At 39.4% G+C, this 18,047-nt stretch overlaps 1 long non-coding RNA gene across 2 annotated transcripts in view; it reads left to right on the forward strand.

The window, feature by feature from the left end:
* The window catches only part of LOC102023289, a 106,346-nt gene extending 90,565 nt beyond the window's left edge, over positions 1 to 15,781 (forward strand). For both annotated transcript variants that reach the window (XR_001234738.1, XR_001234739.1), the window contains exons 8-9: positions 767 to 961; positions 15,295 to 15,781. This is a non-coding gene — a long non-coding RNA (uncharacterized LOC102023289). The remainder of the gene's footprint in view (positions 1 to 766; positions 962 to 15,294) is intronic.
* The last annotated feature ends 2,266 nt before the right edge of the window (positions 15,782 to 18,047 follow it).

Here is an 18,047-nt window from a genome sequence, read left to right on the forward strand (position 1 = left end):
CTACTAAATGGAGCTGAAGGTACAAGAGAAAAATCTTTTTTGCAGAGGTAAAAGTTTGGGCCTTGAAACCTTGAAGACAAAGTGAAACAACCTGGTTTGACTCGGATGTGCTTCTTTTCTGAATAATGACCATAAGGTGTCTGTTTCATCTACTTGTTTATACATAGAATCTTTCAACTTTTAGTTATTGCCGTACCTTGGTTTTGCTTCAGTGGTTTATAGAGGCCTTGAAAAATTATGATCTTGTTTTCTACCTTTTTACTTGGGGAGCCCATTGACTATCCCCAGAATCTGCTTTCTCTTAGTTGAAGCAAGCTGTTATTTTACTTACATGTGTTATAATTATTTTGTAAGCAAATAATAGAGAATTATTTAGGCCCCAAATGGCAAAACATGGAAGTATATCTTAATGACATGAGAGGTCTCAAGATCAGGGATGAAGCTGGGCCATCGTAGTAGACTAAGAACATTGACACGAATGTGTTTCTCGCCCTTTCTCTCTCTCTTCCCTCCTGCTTCCCCTCTCCTCTTTCTTCCTCCTCTCCTCCCCCGCCTTCTTCTCCTTCTCTCCCTTTTGCTTATCATGCTACTGTCTATCCATTTAGTATTTTTCTTCTTCCAGAAACTCACTTTCCACTCAGCACAGAACATAAAATGGAATATACAGCTGCTTACAGTACCCAGCTTTTTATATTTTGTATCCAGACCTCGAAGAGAGACCAAACCAACGCATTTTCCCCTATCTGTTTCTCTCTTCCATGCCAAGGCCGAAGCTTTGGTGCAGTGTATTCTCCTATAGCCTGTACCCAGGACACTGGAATCAGCTGTACGGATGTGTGTGTGTGAAGCTCGTGAGCATTAGGCGTGGGGTCACCAGAAGAAAGGACCCTGAGCTATGAAGACTGCTTACTAGGCGCTCAACACAGCCCTCGCAGAGCTACCTGCTACTGGATTCCTAGAGGTAGGGAACGGGGGAGACCATGGTCCTGTGAGGTCACACTTCTTGGGAAATTCAACAGTACTGAGGGATGATATGACTTTTTAACGTCATGCTTGAATCCTTGTTCGTTTACTCACAGCCCTGTGATCACTTTCACCGTCTTTATGCAGTCAGTTTTATAACTGGGATGATAATAATGGCACCTATCAAATGGGGCAGTCCCGAGGACAAACGAGACCCTGTGTCTAAAGTGCTGTCGGCACTCCACAGCAAGTTCCCTCTAGGTGTGATTGCTATCACAGCTGTCAGTTGGAATTTTCAGTTTGATATATTTTTCCCCCAAGATGAATCAGTCATTTTTACCAAACATGATAGACTGTGTTTTCAGAAACGACGATAGCAGTATTTCTAAACCTGTCTGCTATTCAGGACACCCAGCCAGAGAAGCCATATGGAGGTTACAGGGCAGTGGAAGGGGAACGTTGAGAAGGCCTCTGTGAGGCAGCACGTTGCCCCTGAGGCCCGGAAGAGGAGAAGAGCTGCTAAGTGAGTGGTGAGAAGGGTTGGCCCTGGAGGGAACTAATGAGTTCGAAGATCCTTGCAATCAGAAGGGACTTCACATCTTGGCTCAACTTGACTTAAGCAATTCTTTTGTAATTGGTGGAACATTTTGCTATTAAAGCCTCGTGAAAGTGTGAAGAAATCTGTTCAGTTATCCTTTTAACAATGAAAGCAGTGACTTCTTTTTTGCCTACCTCCTTCTGTCTCCTTTTCCCTTGTTTATCCTTCTTAGTATTTTTATAAGCTGTGATATTAATGACTACTAGAAGGTGTATTTTCTGAAAATTTGTTTTAAGTCTCAGGTTTTTTAAAAGTATTATGTCAAATACTGGAGAAAATGAAACAATACTGTTGTTTTCAGCACATTCAAGAAAAACATACCATTGATGAATTGAGATGATTCTATAAAGTAGCATTTAAGTAACATACCATTCACTAAGATCCAAACAGTGCAGCACAGTGTTAGAGGTGCTTCGTGCATCCACTACACACCCGTCATAGTTATGCTGTGTGGCCAGCCTGGCGCGAGGCTCTGCTAAGTCTCCCTGCCCTCTTGAGTTGTTTACAATGTAGAATTAAGACTATAGATAAACAAGCAGAAATTCTATAGTTATAATACTATAAAAGTTATAAAGGGAAGGTACTGGTGCTGAAGCATCTGATATGGATTTGGGATGAGATCAGGGATTATTACTTTCAGATATAATAATTTCAGTGAAAATGTTTACATTGTGGATTATCCGTGATCATTTTTAATCTTAGGTTGCTAATGTCTTGGTTCTGGGATATGTAGGAAAGCTTAGCACATGATGATTAAAAGTACAAATCTATTCTAAAATACTATTAGCAAAAAGAATTATGAAAAGTGATACAAATAACATTTGGCTGATCTGCTGTTCGGAGATTTTGTATGAGAAGGTGTTCAACATAAAGTTTTGGAAGTACGCTTTAGTTTTATTTATTTCTAGTGTTTTTCTGTGTAGATATAAAATGTTAGTCACACCTAACACTTAGGGTTTTGAGAAAAACATAAGCATTACAAAACGCCTTCTGGTAGAATAATAATAAGAGACTTTCTGGGGCATATTTTCAAAAAGATTTTAAAAATGGGGGACTGAAAATCCAATAGCACACTCTTTGTAGGAAGAGTCTTATTATGATACCTGCCCCTCACCCCAAATGCCAGGACTGGGGCATCAGTTAATGTCTCTTATTGTTGAATCTGACCACGTGAGCTAATGCAAACAAAGTCATCAACTTCATTACCAGTTAATGTGTACTAAATGTGGATTGAGAGTTTGTATTCAGTTAATTATTCAGGGAGAGAATTTAGAAAAATACTCAGATATGCAAAAGGAGAAAGAAAGCAAAACAGAAACTTACCCCACTGATTTTTTTTCTTTTTTGAGACAGGATCTCCTTATGCAGTTCAGGCTGGTCTTGAGCTCACTGTATAGCCCAGGCTGACCTTGAACTCACAGCAATCATCCTGCCTCAGCCTCCTAAGTGCTAGGATAATAGGCATATGCACCACTCCTGGCTACTCCACTGAATTCTTGAGACTAAAATATATAGAGGGGAATGAGCTGGGAAGTTTCCCAGTCTTGAAATAATCGTAGAGAAGCAGAAAACAGTCATTGAGAGTTAGTAGATTTAGAAGAGGCATTAGAGGCAGTCTTGTCCGAATCTCACATTGCAGCTAAGAATACTGAGGCAGAGAGTTTAAATAACTCCAGTTTGGCAGGACCTCAGCCAGAACCACTGTCTCCTGACTACACATGCCGCACCTGTCTGTAAGACCACACTTCCTGCTTTTGAAATAGTGTGGACAACACCAATATGGAAACTTTAGCAAGCCAATAAGCATATGCTTTTGTGAAAGAGAGAAAAGGATATTTTGAGGATGGTTTCTTCCAATAAAAATGAGAACATCATTTTCAAGCTGAAGGATTAAATGAAACTGAAGGGTAAAAGGGTTATGGGATGACAGCTGTGAGAAACATAGACAAAGGTTACCTCTGACTTGAGCTGGACTCTGTAGGGGCTAAGGAAAGGATTATGTGCTATTCCTTGGCCAGTATCACTGTGTATAACCTCATTTGGAAATAGATAAACACAAGGCATATTCAAGTTGGGTAGGTAGTTACTTTCCATGTGTTTGTTGTGTATCTTCTTCAGTACTTTTTCTAAACACATAGAACAGTTTCTGGTATATAGTATCTGTTCAACAATATTTACCTAATACATTATCATTTATGGGATTAAGAGCTGAGATAAAAAGAACAGTAAGGTCTCTAGGAGTTTGGAAAGTAATCACTGTAGGCAGAATCACCAGGGGAAAACGTCACAGAAGATGAGAGTCTGAGATGGTAAGAATGGGATCGCTGAGGCTGCACAGAAAGTAGGAGGTATTCAGGTTGGGGACAGAAGGTGAATAGACAAGGACAAGAAGGTGAGCATTAATGAGGCAAGTTCCTGGAACAGTGAGATCAGTTTAGTTTTACTTCTTTTCACTTGAATCCTATGAACTGTGTTATTTATAAATTTAGTGAGATTTTGTAGGGCCTTGATGTCCGGACTGGCCATCGAGCTAGAAATAGTCTGTGAAGTTCAGGGGCTTTGGAAATGCTGGTGTAACCTTTGAGCCTTGCTGAAGCTGGTCTTCTAGGGCCACGCGTCCAGAGGAGACAGGAGGCTGAGGAGGCCTGAGACACCCGGGGGAGAGAGACTTCTCATTCAGTGCTGGGCTCCTATGCAGCCCACCTTTTGCCATCTCTGATCCCTTCTCAGTATGGGTCCTGTGCCACAGATACACAGACTTGTATGAGGAAAAAATTATTAGGAACTGATTGAACTTCTGATGATCACTGTGGAGTAGACAGAATATGATTTCAAGACAAAATCTTCCATAAGGGTTGGAAGAAAAGTTGAAATAGTTTCAAAGAAGATGAAGACTTGGGGCAGTTTTCCTAAGAATTCAGTGCTCTTAGACTTTATGTTGATATCTGCTCACATCTTCCTTAAGCCTAGTGCATTCCTGATGCTAAGGTGTCTTTGACGAGGGTTAAGTGATAGGGGGTGGGAAACTGTGTTTAAATATTATTTATACACTCCCTGGGTGCTGGCTCAGAGTATTTGGCAGATCACTGGGAACAGTAAAGTTTAGAGTTGAATCTCTGTCTTTAGAGAATATGGACGTTGTTCCCTGTCATGGCTCCTTTTCCTTCCAATGTACGGGCCATGGCTACCGGAAGCCCTGGAAAGGTTTGTGTTTAAAACCTCCAGACTGCTATGGGATAAAATTAACTGCAGCTAAGCTACAGCTGGATGCACCCTCTCACTTAGCAGTTGGCTTCTGCCTTTGAAACATCAAGTATGACGTAAATCAAGATGTACATTAACAAAGATGGTGTAAAACATCTGCGAATGCTAAATAAGGAGAAATCTCATTAGTCACCAAGCAAACAATGTGTATGATAATTTAGATAAAAGCAGAAGGTGTCTAGGAACTCAGAGACAAAAGAGCTGAAGCAGAGTTTAATCCTGGTGCAAACACTGTATGATAATGTAGCGAAGGAAACTTCTCTCTCCCTCTCCCTCCCTCCTTCTCTCTCTCTCTCTCTCTCTCTCTCTCTCATCAGGTAAAGGACATTTAGACAAAGGACTGATGCCATTTCTATGAAGGTAAATATATTCTTCTTGAAAGAAAGGGAAAGTAATTTCTTCTTGAAGCATGTAATTCTTGGCAAACGAACTTCTAGGTGTCTGAGAAGTCACACACTTCCTTTGTAGGGCCTCCTGGAGCAATTTGTGGTTTATATCTGGACACAAATTCCTCATCTAAAATTCTGGACTACTGTCAGTTTTAAAGAAAGGAGCATCCCAAAATACCTCTATGGAAAGAGGAATTTTTATCTTAGATGTGGTCATTGTAAGTACTTTTTGGCAATAAGTTATGCTCCAACTAAAATAATGTTCTTAACAAATACATTTCTATTACAACCAGAAGTAATAATCAAAGATGTTTGAGTATGTGCATCACAGGCTTTAAGAGAAGTTTCCCAGTTGTCATGCCTTTCTGGTCCCTGGCCGAGAACACCTGAAGTTGATCAAGTAGCCTTGGAAATCACAGATGCAGAGTTGTGGTACAAGGCAGGTCTCCTTCCATTGTCCTCAAAATCCTACACCATCTTATTTCAACAAAAATTGTACCTGATGTTGGCCATTTGTTTCATCTATAATTTTTACTGTATAAAATGAGAATATTTTCACTACTCTTGGTATATCAGTCTCTTCTTTTCCTTGCTCCCATTAACAATAAAAACCCATGCAGTTTTCAGCCATTACCATTTTTCTCCTGATAAACCATGTGTGACATGGAGACCTTGAAGCTGGGAGTTCTGATCACGATGCTCAATAGACTGTACATAGAGCTTTTTCAGAGGTAACCACTGTGAAAAAATAAGCTCCACTGTTATTCCTCTCTCTTATATTTTTCTCATGCTCCTCTGTATACATCTGATGTAATATGAGTTCACATGAATTCTGCCAAAGGCCTTTTGCCTGACAACAGAAAGGCCATCTAAGGTGCTCACTGGGTGCTGGAGCTGTCCTTTGACTTCTTTTTTTTTTTGTCTTTTTAAGACAGGGTCTCACTATGCAATTCAGGCTGGCCTTGAGCTCACTTTGTAGCCCAGAATGGCCTCAAACTCACAACGATCCTTCTGCCTCAGCCTCCCAAATGCTGGGATTACAGGCGTGTGCCACCACGCCTGGCAAATTAATGATGTATTTTCTTTTTGGTACCAGGAATTGAACTCAGGACCTTGCACTTGCCAGGCAGGCACTTATGCCACTGAGCTATATCCCCAGCCCGCTGTCCTTTGACTTAACCAGCCACTTATTCTGAAATAGCACACTTACTAGAAAGAAAGTGTTGCTAGTGCAGAGCTACTTTGTTCCTGTTTCATAGAGTGTTTTCTTACAGGGTTCAGGAACAGTTTGGAGGCACTTAGTCATTATGAGTTGATAATTGATGCAGTAAAATGAGAAGGGACTCAGATGACAAAGACTTGTTTGTACCAGTTGGTTTCATAAATAAATAAGAACACATGATTTTACTGGAGGTTTTGGCCTCAAGTCTTTGTGATACTGAATAATACTGATTACTAATGTGGAGATAATGCCTAAGATTCAGTTATGGAAGTAAATTTAAAACAGATGTTCACAGATCAGTTTCCATGTGTTTGTGCATATATTAATCAGGGTTCTCCAAAGATGTGCATATATATACAGAAAGCTTTATTTTCAGTAACTGACCCCCACATTGCAGCATGGTTAGTGTAAAATCTGATGGGAGTGCCTACCAAACTGGAGACGCAGGACAATGGAGCTGCCTAAGTCTGCATGCTGGCTGCTGACAGGATCTACTTTCTAAAGGGAGATCAGTCTTTGTTCTATTCAGGTCCTCAACTGATGGGATGAGGCCCACCCACATTGTGGAAGGGTAACTGCTTTACTCAAACTCCAGCTATTTAAATGGTAATCTCATAAAAAAAAAAAAAAAACCTTCACACAAACATTAAGCATAATGTTTGATCAAATAATTGGGTACTATGGCCTGGCCAAGTAGATAAATAAAATTGACTATTACATGCACATATATGATATATGATGTAATGTTATATCAGCAACACCCAAAATTAAGTATCACTCGAGAAATTTACAAAAGCTTAGAAAGTCACCAGGACAGGCAATGCTTTTGTTTTCCATAAATGAAGGGCAAGAGATTACAATTTTATTTTAGACAAAACTTACTACACATGTAATCAGGAAGTCTCCTTGGATTAAATAGCAGAAAGATAGTTACTTAAATACAGTAGTTACTTAAATAGTAATTTAAAGATAGATAAATTAAAGATAGTTACTTAAATAGTAATTTAAAGATAGATAAATTAAAGATAGCTACTTAAATACAGTAGTTACTTAAATAGTAATTTAAATTTCTGTTTTCAAATAATAAATTACGTTGTTACCACAAAGATAGAACTTTAAAAATCATGTTTGTAATCATAAAATATGAACCCTGTTTTATATATACATATATATGTGTGTGTGTATGTGTGTGTTTGTGTATTTGTATAAGCTTTGAATTGTTACCAAGACATTATGTGTCTATAAAAGAAAGTTTCAGCCATGAGTGGTGGTATACACCTGAAATCCCAACTACCTGGGGGAAGCTTAGGCAGGAGACTTGCAAGTTCGAGACCAGGTGGGGCAATTTAAGGAGACACTATCTCAAAATAAAAAGGATTGGGGGTGTAGCTCAGTAGTAAAGTGCTCTGGGTTCAATCTCTAGTTCCAAAAAGAAGAAAGGAAGGCAAGGCAAGGCAAAAAAGAAACTTTCATTAGCTCATACTGCTTTAAGGGTGAGGTATGTTTTATCTTCTGATTTTTTTCTGTCTTTTGGGAGTATCTGAACAAATGATGGAACTGGATTTGGGTAGGAGGTATCTCACCTGTTACTTCTGAGAGTTCTCTCTCTTGCTCCCTCCTTCCCGCCCTCTCTCCCTCCTCCCACCCTCCCTCTTCTTTGTTTCTGCAGTGTGGAAGACACAGCCCAGTGCCCCCTGCATGCTAGGCAAGCGCTCTGTCACTGAGGTCAGGACCTCCTCTTTTTCAGGATCTTACTCTAAATGCAAGTGAATGACACTGAAATGGTTTTCACAAAGTGTGTATGATGTGCTCCTTCAAAGTTGGAAGGTCATGATATGAATATCATGGTTTTAAGAGTATAGGATTTTGGCCCTGACACGTTCTATAGAACCATTTTTGGTAGACAATAGCAGTTGTCTATCATGAGGACATAGAAGAAGGGGAGGTTGCTGTAGTTTGACACTGGGAAAGGTGCTAAGCCACTCTTTTCCATGCCTGAATTCTGAGTTTTAAAAATAAGCTGTAATAGAGTAATTTTAAAGGCAGTGATCCAAGATTAGACATATATGGGTCGTTTGTTATATTACTTACTAACATTTTTCCTAAAGCTCTAGTCACGCAGTTACAGTTCAAAGACAGTACAGATATACAGTCAGTGTTTTTTTCAAAATATTACAAAAACATTTTTTTTTTTTCTATTCTTTGTCTGGCTACACAGTGATCTGGCACTTTAGAGCCTTTTGGTTGAAGCAGAAGAGTGAATGCTGATGATGCCCGGATGAAACAGTCCTTTGTAAGGAAGGGGACGGAAAAGCTGCTTTATTTGTTTGGGTTCTGTATCAAGCAGGAACTGAGGGCAAATGAAACATCAGAGCACATTATCTCCCCACGGGAGATGACAAGAGTTATTTCATGATATTTTTAAATTTGTGTAAATTCCTTTAGGTTAAGCTCTTGTGAATGAAAGCATGGAGTTTCTGGCTTTGAGTGAAGAAAGAAAAGCTTTGCATGTTACCTTTTTAAAAATGAAATGTGTTGTAATAATAAAAGGAACTAAAAGTGTGACAGGGAAATGTATGCAGAGCAGTTATGTTTTCTCTGAAAGTAAACAGTATTGTTTGACTTCACAGTTTAACAGTTTCAGTGACCTTCTGTGTGTCTGCGTTGTGGCCCTTAGCACAGCCACGCTGCTTCAAACCCTCTGCTCTTCTGTCTTCCTTCCTCACACTCCCTAGGTGTGGAGGTGAAGTATCCAGGAAGGTGTCAAATTCTACCTGCATCTGCAATGTCACCTGTGTCCTGAGTCTAAGCCAGGAGCTCCCAGGCAGTTGCAGGAGGACCCGCTATTGTTGCACCTGGGGTTTGGAACAGAAAGTTAAAAGTGAATTCTGAGAGATTTTCCATCAGTCCTCAGGAATTTCACAGAAGAAATCACACACACACACACACACACACACACACACACACACACACTTGTCATGATTGACTGTAGTGAACAGGAAGGAGACTGGGAGACCATAAGGTGGTTTCCATTAAGGGGGAATTTCACTCCAGGGGCACATTATAGTTAAGTTTCTTGTTTCACAGTCTCCTAGTTTATTAGTCTCTGACCTTGTGCTGCTGATTTGCAGCTGTGTAACCTGCTGCTGCTCCTGTATCCTATTTTGCCTGCTTTTGAAGGCAAAGAGGTAGAATAGGTTTATGATACAAATTCTATACTAAAATAAGGGCTTCTAGGTAGGGTGTAATTCTTTTTTTCCACTTCATTCTGTGGCTAGTATAAGATTCATTTTTAAAAATATGTATTTGTTGAGATTTATCTGCTGATATACTCATAATTTTATCACATATTCCACATAAAGCACCTGAATGGAAACATTTAGATATAGCTTCAGTGAAGTGATTTTATGTTTTCTGAATTAATCTTTAAAGAAATTCTAAGTTAGATGTATCCCAATTTCAGGGACAAAACCAAGGATCAGAGAATGAAATGACTGACCTAGAATCACAAGTGATAACTGTCGGGGGCGGGGACTGTCCTTTGGGTGAGTGAGATTAGCAGTCACAGACCTAGTGGTTTTTCCTTCACTTCCGCTGTATGCTAAACTCATCATTTGTATAGTACCACATCCAGGGATAACGAGGGCACGGTGCAATCAGAAGATTGCATAAATGTTTATTTTTAAGGTATTAAAACATCTCCGTTGTGTATTCTTGGCGCAATTAAGCTCCTGGTCAGGCCAAAGGGTGAGAATGTTTAAATGAGTCTTTTTCTACCACCCCTTATCAACTTGACTAATAGGCGAAGCGCAGAGCAGTGACTAAGTTCGTTACGTGTGATCAGAGGAGGAAGGAATCACGTCCACCATGTTAATGTAGCTTTCAATTTATGGTGGCATTTACTGAAACATCCTGCAATATTTGGCAAAGTTAAAAGAGAGATTGCACCCCAATTAACCAGAAGATCAAAGAGCGAAGATTAAGGAGGGAAATGTTGTCTTTTTTTATTTTTTTAAAGAAGCAAAATGTTTGGAAAGTCAGGCTTTGAGTGAGCTAGCCTCCACCACTTCCACTATTCAGGTTGGCTAATGAGCGCTTCCTTCATCCCTCTACTGGGTGCACTTATACGTGGGGGAGAATAACACAACGCTTCTCAGTAACTGCAGCCAATAGCTAAATCATTTCTGTCACCCATTTTACCTTAAAAAAATCTGAGTTAGTAAATTATGATTGTTCATATTTATATTTTTATTTTTATTCTTTGGTAGTACCTGGTTTTAAACCCAGGACCTTTGCACTAGCCTTTTTTATTTATTATTATAATTTTTTTTGTTGTTTGAGGCGAAGTCTTGCTAAGACACTAAGTTGCCCTGGTGAACTCAAACTTGTGATCTCCATGTCTCACCCTCCCAGAGTGCTGGGATTAGAGGTGTGCACCACCATATCTGGCTTAAACTGTGTATCTTACTATAATAATATTAAAAAATATTTTGGATTTATCCACCTAATTAAAGATTTAATAAATATTTATTGAGCTTCTACTATGTCATGTTCTCAACTGAGAAAACAGTGGTATATCTTTATTCTAGGATATCTTGACTAACATTATTTAGATACAATAAAAAAAAAAAAGGATTTTCCTGGAATCTAAATCTTGCTCTGTGGCTGTAGAATTTTCCTTCTGAACACAGAGTTTGGAACCTACAACAGCAACCATAAAGATCCTACAACATCTCTATATGGAGAAAATTCATAGCTGTGAAATGTCACCTCTCAAGATGGTTGTTAGGGGCATAACGTAACTTCAGTTCTCTCCGGCTATCTCTGTATATATCATGTCACCCTGGGAAAAAGTAACTGTGCTGGCTTTGCATATGATTTTAGGGACCTAAAATGCAAGAAACTAATACTTTGAGGATTAAACTATCTGCAGCATCTAAGTTTTTAAAGTGCTTGTTTCAGAAGGCAAATACAGTATAGTTAGACATAGTTCTAAAAAGATACAGTCGTAATAATTGGCATTTTTCTGTGACTTCTATGGAATCCTAAGTTCTCACTCACAGTTAAGAAGGACTTTATAGTCAAATATGTTGGAGAACTCAAAATTGCAGCTTATTTCTGGGAGATTTCATTTTGTACATTCGTATATTAATGCTTTAATGAGTCCCCAAATTAAGAAATCTCTTTAACCCAGTCTTTCTCAAAGGTAAATGACCAGAGCAAAATTTTTGCCCTCCATGTATTAACAGTTAACATCTTCAAAGATTCTTTTCTCTGTAAAAGATAAACTCTGGACCATTGCTGTAAGAGGAAATTTTGCAAAAATGCTGTGTTATTATACATTCTGATATCCTGAGGAAGTGCCCGGGATTGCTTATAATTGGCTTTTATTCCACTGTGGCTGCGCCTTTGCTGCCCTTGCAAGTACAGATCTGTTCGGCCTCCCCTTGGTACTGAGCAGTTTTTCTTCCTAAATAAAATCCAATCCACTGTATCCTACCGAATCCTAATTTGTTGGTGTACATATTCTTCCAGCATTCCAGGGTGATTTTCAAGTTCTACTGTGGTAATTTAATATTTGTGGATTTAGGTTTTCCTTAAGAAAAGTTGAAGTGAAGATTAAGTTGTATCACATGCTGAATTTTGTCTTTCATACTTTAAAGTTTGCCCTCCCTTGACAAAAACATTTACTTATAAGGATTCAAAATACTACCCAAGTTTTCAGTGTTGTTTGCATTTCTGTTAAGAGCTGTAAGACAGAGAGGGCTTGTGCTTCTTCTTTAAAACCCTGATGATTCCATGACTATGCAAACACATCTGAAACCGCTCCTGGCACACGACAGTCTACAGAGCACTTTTCAAATGGGAAGTGAAATATTGCAACTTGTTTTGATAAAGTCCATATTGCATTAAAATAAATGTTAATTTTAAGTTAATGCTGTAGTGATTTCTTCAAATTGCAAATAGAGATTAGACCATACTTTTCCTAACACAAGAGGTTTTTAGAATAGGCTGAATAAACAGCTACAGTGACACTGCCTGGGACTAACTCTTAAGGTAAGTAGCGTACAGGAAACACCTGAAGTCACTGAAAAGGCCACCTAAAGTAAAACTTAATCACACACATCATGGGAAACAGATGACAGGGTAGCTTCTTCCTCTACGAAACTGGACTCAAAAGTGAAGCTTTCAGTGAGTGCTGTAGACCTTCTGATGGGTCTCCTTACTGAGATCTCTATGCACATAGAGCAGTTTAGAACCACTGGCTTTAATTGCTGGGTCGAAGAGAAGAGCAATCTATTGATTTCTTTAGGGCCTCAATTTATGCATAGCTAAGCATGTGCTCAGGCTCCCTGAGTCTGGGGGACTGAGTGAAATTCTGCAAGAACAGCTGTTTCCTAGCAAATGCTGCACGTAGTTTTATGCTAAGAACTCCTTCCCCCCAACTTTTGCAGTGAAAAATTTCTTTTGTGGAAATAAGCACATCTATTTCTAGAAAGAGAAACAGAAGCTGCTATATAAATTTATTTTCTATATATAACATGGATACTTAAATTTACCTAAAACTAGCCAGTTACTTTTGTCAAGTCAGATCAGCAGATTGTGAAAAGAAAAAACATTTGTTTTCATAGTTTATAATATTAACTAAGTTTCTTCTTTTTAACTTTTGAACATCTTTGAGTGTTTACTAAACTGAAAAAGCTGTACATAAAATTTATTTGTAGGGTTTAATTTTTGTAACTGAATTTTATGTGTCTGATTTTGTTTTTTAATTGGAAAATTGAGAACATATTCCATTTGATAGGACTGTTGTAAGAGATTTTGTCTTCACTTTGGGTGCTGCCCTTTTGTATTCTTTTTCTCTAATAGGTAGTATTGTAGTCATTTCATGTGTTATATATTGGCCACCGTGTTTGACAAAGCATCAGTTCTATTTCATTTCCTCACTAAAGAAACCAGCTAAATACTCAAACAAAGTTACAAACCTTTCATGGAACACACAATGCCAAGCCAGCTGGCCTCCTCTCCATTTCCTCTGGTACAGCGCCTTCCTCCCCATAATTCACATGCAGGGGTCTTTCATTTGGGTTTTGAAACTTAATGACTAGTGAAGATGTGATGGAAATAGTGTATATCTTGAAAAGTCACTGAAGTGACAAATGGTGATACTTTGCAAAGCACTATTTGAAAGGAGGGGAGATGTTTGAGAATTCAGAATTGGGAATTTCCTAGATGATCCTCAAACTATTTGGGGGAAGTTGCTATTTTAATGGATAAATAATTCCACTCATTTAAAAAAACAGACTTTTTTTTTTAAAAGCCGTTCCTACGTCTTTCCTCACCAATTAAAAGTCTCTCATTTTGTAGATGTGGCTTTAATTTGAAGCAATATGGTATTCTTTTTTTTTTTTTTCCCCTCTCCATTCTAACTAAACAAACTCTGTAAGAATTAGCTTTGAGTTATTCCATCTGTGGACTTTTAATTTTGTCATAAAAACACAGAAGCCTGGCAGGGAGCTCTTTCCAACTGGCTACATGTATCATCTTGTCTGAAAGCTGGTTAAGTAAGTATGGCATTTAGAACGAAATAAAAAAAACTTCATTTGTGGAGCTAGTTCACACGATGTGTTTGCCCACTTCTTTGACCATCTGTTTATGTTGACAACCACCGCCCCACATTGTGCCAAAGTGCCCTTGGCTATTAAAAACAGTGTTTTGTGTGTGAGAGGCGTGTGTGTCCTCACACATGTATGTGTTTTGGGGGTGCCATCTTCTTGAGAAATGTCTTACTAAAGGTCACATACGATCCATGTGGAGATATCTCAGGTCATTTACTGTTCAGGCAATATTATACTATATGCCGTACCCCTCCTCACTTTTAAAGATGTTCGTTCCTCCCTGACATACAAAAATTTCTTTAAGACTATGAATATATTATCAAAATACCTGCTGAATTTGGCTAAAGAGGGAATGATACTATGTGTTGAAGGTGAATCTAACTACGAATCTAAATATCTCTGAGTACAGCAATCCTTGGGAATGACTCAGGAATTCTAAGCTGTTGGCAAGATTCTTTCTGCCAACAGGAATATCAGAGTTGACATTCAACTCACTAGAGGACTGGGGACTCTTCTTTCACAGTTGACAGTGTAAATAAAGTCTTTGAGGCAAAATGGCCTCCTGGGAGAAGAGTAACTATGGTACATGGATTGTCAGTCTGCTATCACTGTAGGTTGATCGGCTTCAAACTATTTATCCAAGGTTTTAAACAACTACTTACCAAAAGCTAATGGACATACAACTTTCCAGCACTGAGCTGTAGAAGTAAAGAACCATCTCTTAGCTATAATAAAAATTGTAATTGTAGTGGGGGAGGGGAAACACAAATGGTAAGATAGATAAGACAACTAAAAGATGGATCTTGCCAAGGGGAGATAAAAATTGTCTCGGCATCCAAGGATAGAGGGTATTAATTAGTTGCCAAGTGCCGTTTCAGTTCCGCAGGGTTCTGTGTTGTACGGTCTTCAACTCCCCTTTCCTCAAAGCTCCTAAATTATCTGGAGTGAGCGTGTGAGCAGCTATGAGGCGCCCCGCATTCCCCTGAGCACTGGGGTACAGACTGCCTGAGGAGCCTATGAGTACGGTGAGTAATTCCCAGGGAGAGAGGCACAGGCTGAGGAGCTGAGTAGATGCGTGGTTTGGGGGCTGGTACAATGCACAGTCACAGAACCATTTTAGGAAAGCTTGGTACCCCTTTGTCCAACTCTACTCTATAATTATTATTTTTATTATTATATTTTAATCCTCCAAGACTGTGATGATTTTCCCCGCATTTGGTTTGTTGCTTTTCTCTCCAGTGATTCCCCATGTTTTACCATCATTCGCCTCAGAATCCGTTCTGCAAGCTGGGTCGGAGCTGAAGAACAGACATTCTTTCTGACAGCTGTACAGGGAGGCGAACAAATTTCCAGAGGAGGGTGTCCTGCGCCAGCGAGCCCATCCAGCTGGATTTGCATCGCACGTGCAGAGAGCTGCGCGGCACGGCCCACTGCTGCGGGGGCTGCAGCTACTTATTTAATAACTCGGTTCGCAGGCGGCACAGGGACTGCAGCACTTTAGGTTATTCCAGACAAATAAGGAGTCACAGAACACTGCGCAGAGAAAAGTAACATTTTAGTTCTTCCCCTTGGCCGAGGCTGTTTAAATGCTGAACATGATAGTCCTGAGGTATAGATGGTAATAATTTCTGTTAGGTGTAGGAACTGTCTTCCTCCAGCCGTGTCATTTGATGGCATGCAACATTTCTTTGGTGTTTATTGGAGTTTGAAGTGTTTACTTTTTAACCCCCAGTATTTAAAGTGTAGGCTACTCATTGCATTTTTAGCAAATTAGTTTTATTTCTTCTAATCGTTAACACTTAGAAATGCTTGTGAGAAATTGCATTAATAAAACCTTCAGTTTTAAATGTGGGTTGTTTATGTTTTCACTTGTGATGAATTTTCTCCCCTCTCTTTAGACTCCCTCCCCAGTTTGTTCATCAACAATTAAACTAAATATTTGGCTTTATTCTGAACACTGCAAAGTTACTGAAACACCAAGCTGCCAGTAAAACAATAAAAATGAATTTCTTGAGTGTAAGTAAAGAGTGTTAAGGTAGCAATATTAATGCACAAACTTCTATTTTAAAAACACAGTCATAATGGTCGATGATGAAAATGTCTACTCTCCAGAGGTGTAAATGTGAAAGCTTAGCCTACTGTTGTTCCTCTGATTCATCTCATGGCACATTTTATTTTTGCACTGTAAATTCTCAGGAAATATTTAATGAGCAGGTGAGTAAATGGTTTGCTATTGTGATAAAATCACACCAGTGGAAACGGATAAGGGGCCTGGGCTTGGATTTGTAAAGTGAGCCTTAGAAAGTAATCATAGACATCAGCGCTTTGATTTGTTTTTCCTAACTAAATTTTCTCCAAAAGAAGAGATTTTGGATTGCATGTCTATATTGGAAAAGTCTAATGTAAGCTATAATTTGGGAAAATAGAAACTTCTGGCCAGAACTGCTTTCTTTATCTTGAATCTCTACAGTAGCAATGTGACTGTGCTTGTGTATAAAATAGCTCAATACGTGGCTTCAAATTGTTGGCATTCTTGTTTTCTTCACAGTGAAGAGCTCCTTGAAGCAGGTCTGTATCTCTTCACAGCTGCAGTCACGCACCTGTAGTAGTCCAGTGACTGCAAAAGAAATGAAAGCTTGTTTTTACCAGGTCTTTTCCGGTGTTGAAGATGAAGGCTGCATAACCCTCCCATGGAAATTCTTTATCTATCAGGTTAAGCAGAGAGATATGTCAGCAAGTAAACCCTGACTGGCCATGCACTGAACATGGGTTTGGATGAGAAATGGTGCTGGGAACTGGTCATAGTCAGCCTGGACAAGTCTTTCTTCCAGGGGAAATGAAAGACTTCCTTGAGTTTGAAATTTTGTACAGTAGAACCAGTCCCTCCAGGGGAGGAGATAGGAACGCATACAAACAAATGGTGGTATGAAAAGGCAGAGGAGTTGTATATGGCCTGACAAGGAAAAATCAAGAAGCAACTTTGCAGACAGAGTGTCTTGCATATCCATGTGGATTAGCCTGGTAAGTAATCAGGGAAACGGGGGATTTTGAACAGATGACTGAACATTTTAGAAAGATCGTTCAGTGATAAGAACCACAGGGGAGTAAAGTCCAGAAGTAGAAAAGCCAGTTGCTCTCTACCCTATAAAAATATTGAAAGGGTTACAGGGTGAGAAATGGCTTTGAGACACTTAGAAGGTGGAAGGATGTTATACAGCAACTAACTGAATACTAACGATTTAAGACAAATGGTGGAGGGGAATTGAGGATTTATCTTATTTCCTGCCTTGGGAAGCACAGGCCAGTTTAAAAGATGAGAGCATAAATGCAGAGGAGACTGGTGGGAATATTTGGGACAAGTTGCATTTAAGGTGTTGGTGATGCTGAAGTAGAAATATGCTGGATAAAATTAGGTGTCTGGTTCTGAATTTCAGAAGAAAGTCTTCAGTTTAAAGGTAATGGTAGAAACTTAGTGAGGGTCTAAGTCCTCTAGGGCCAAAGGAGTAAAGTCAAAGTGAGAGGTGGCCACAGAGATTGTTGAGAAGGGCATGAGAAATAGGTAAACCTTTCGATGCAAGCAGAGATATGCAGGGAGTCAAGAGGAGAGCTCAGGTAAGTGATCTGGAAACCACTGAACTATGAAGTTTTAGGAGGAAAGGATGCCAAAGGCAGAGGAAGCAAACTAAGGACCCGGCAGACCCCTTGGCTTTGCACAGTGTTGGAAGGATGGTAAAGGGATAACAAGGTGACAGCATCTTGAAGTGACAGGAGTGAGGAGAACAGACCATAAATACAATGGCCCATTTTTTTAAAATGGTTGGCGAGAAGGGAAGAGGCACAAATGTCAGCAGTGAGCAGAGTTGGTTTGTAAGGGGGAGGAGCAGACACGAAGGTGTCTTTTTGTGTCCCTGAGCCCTCCCCGTGTTACCACAGACACTGGGGTCACTTTTCAGAGTTTCCAAGAGGAGCACTCAGGTCCTAGCCCACCATAG

Source organism: Chinchilla lanigera, unplaced genomic scaffold, assembly GCF_000276665.1.
Source record: "Chinchilla lanigera isolate Chin_1 unplaced genomic scaffold, ChiLan1.0 scaffold00032, whole genome shotgun sequence".
NCBI lineage: Eukaryota > Metazoa > Chordata > Mammalia > Rodentia > Chinchillidae > Chinchilla > Chinchilla lanigera.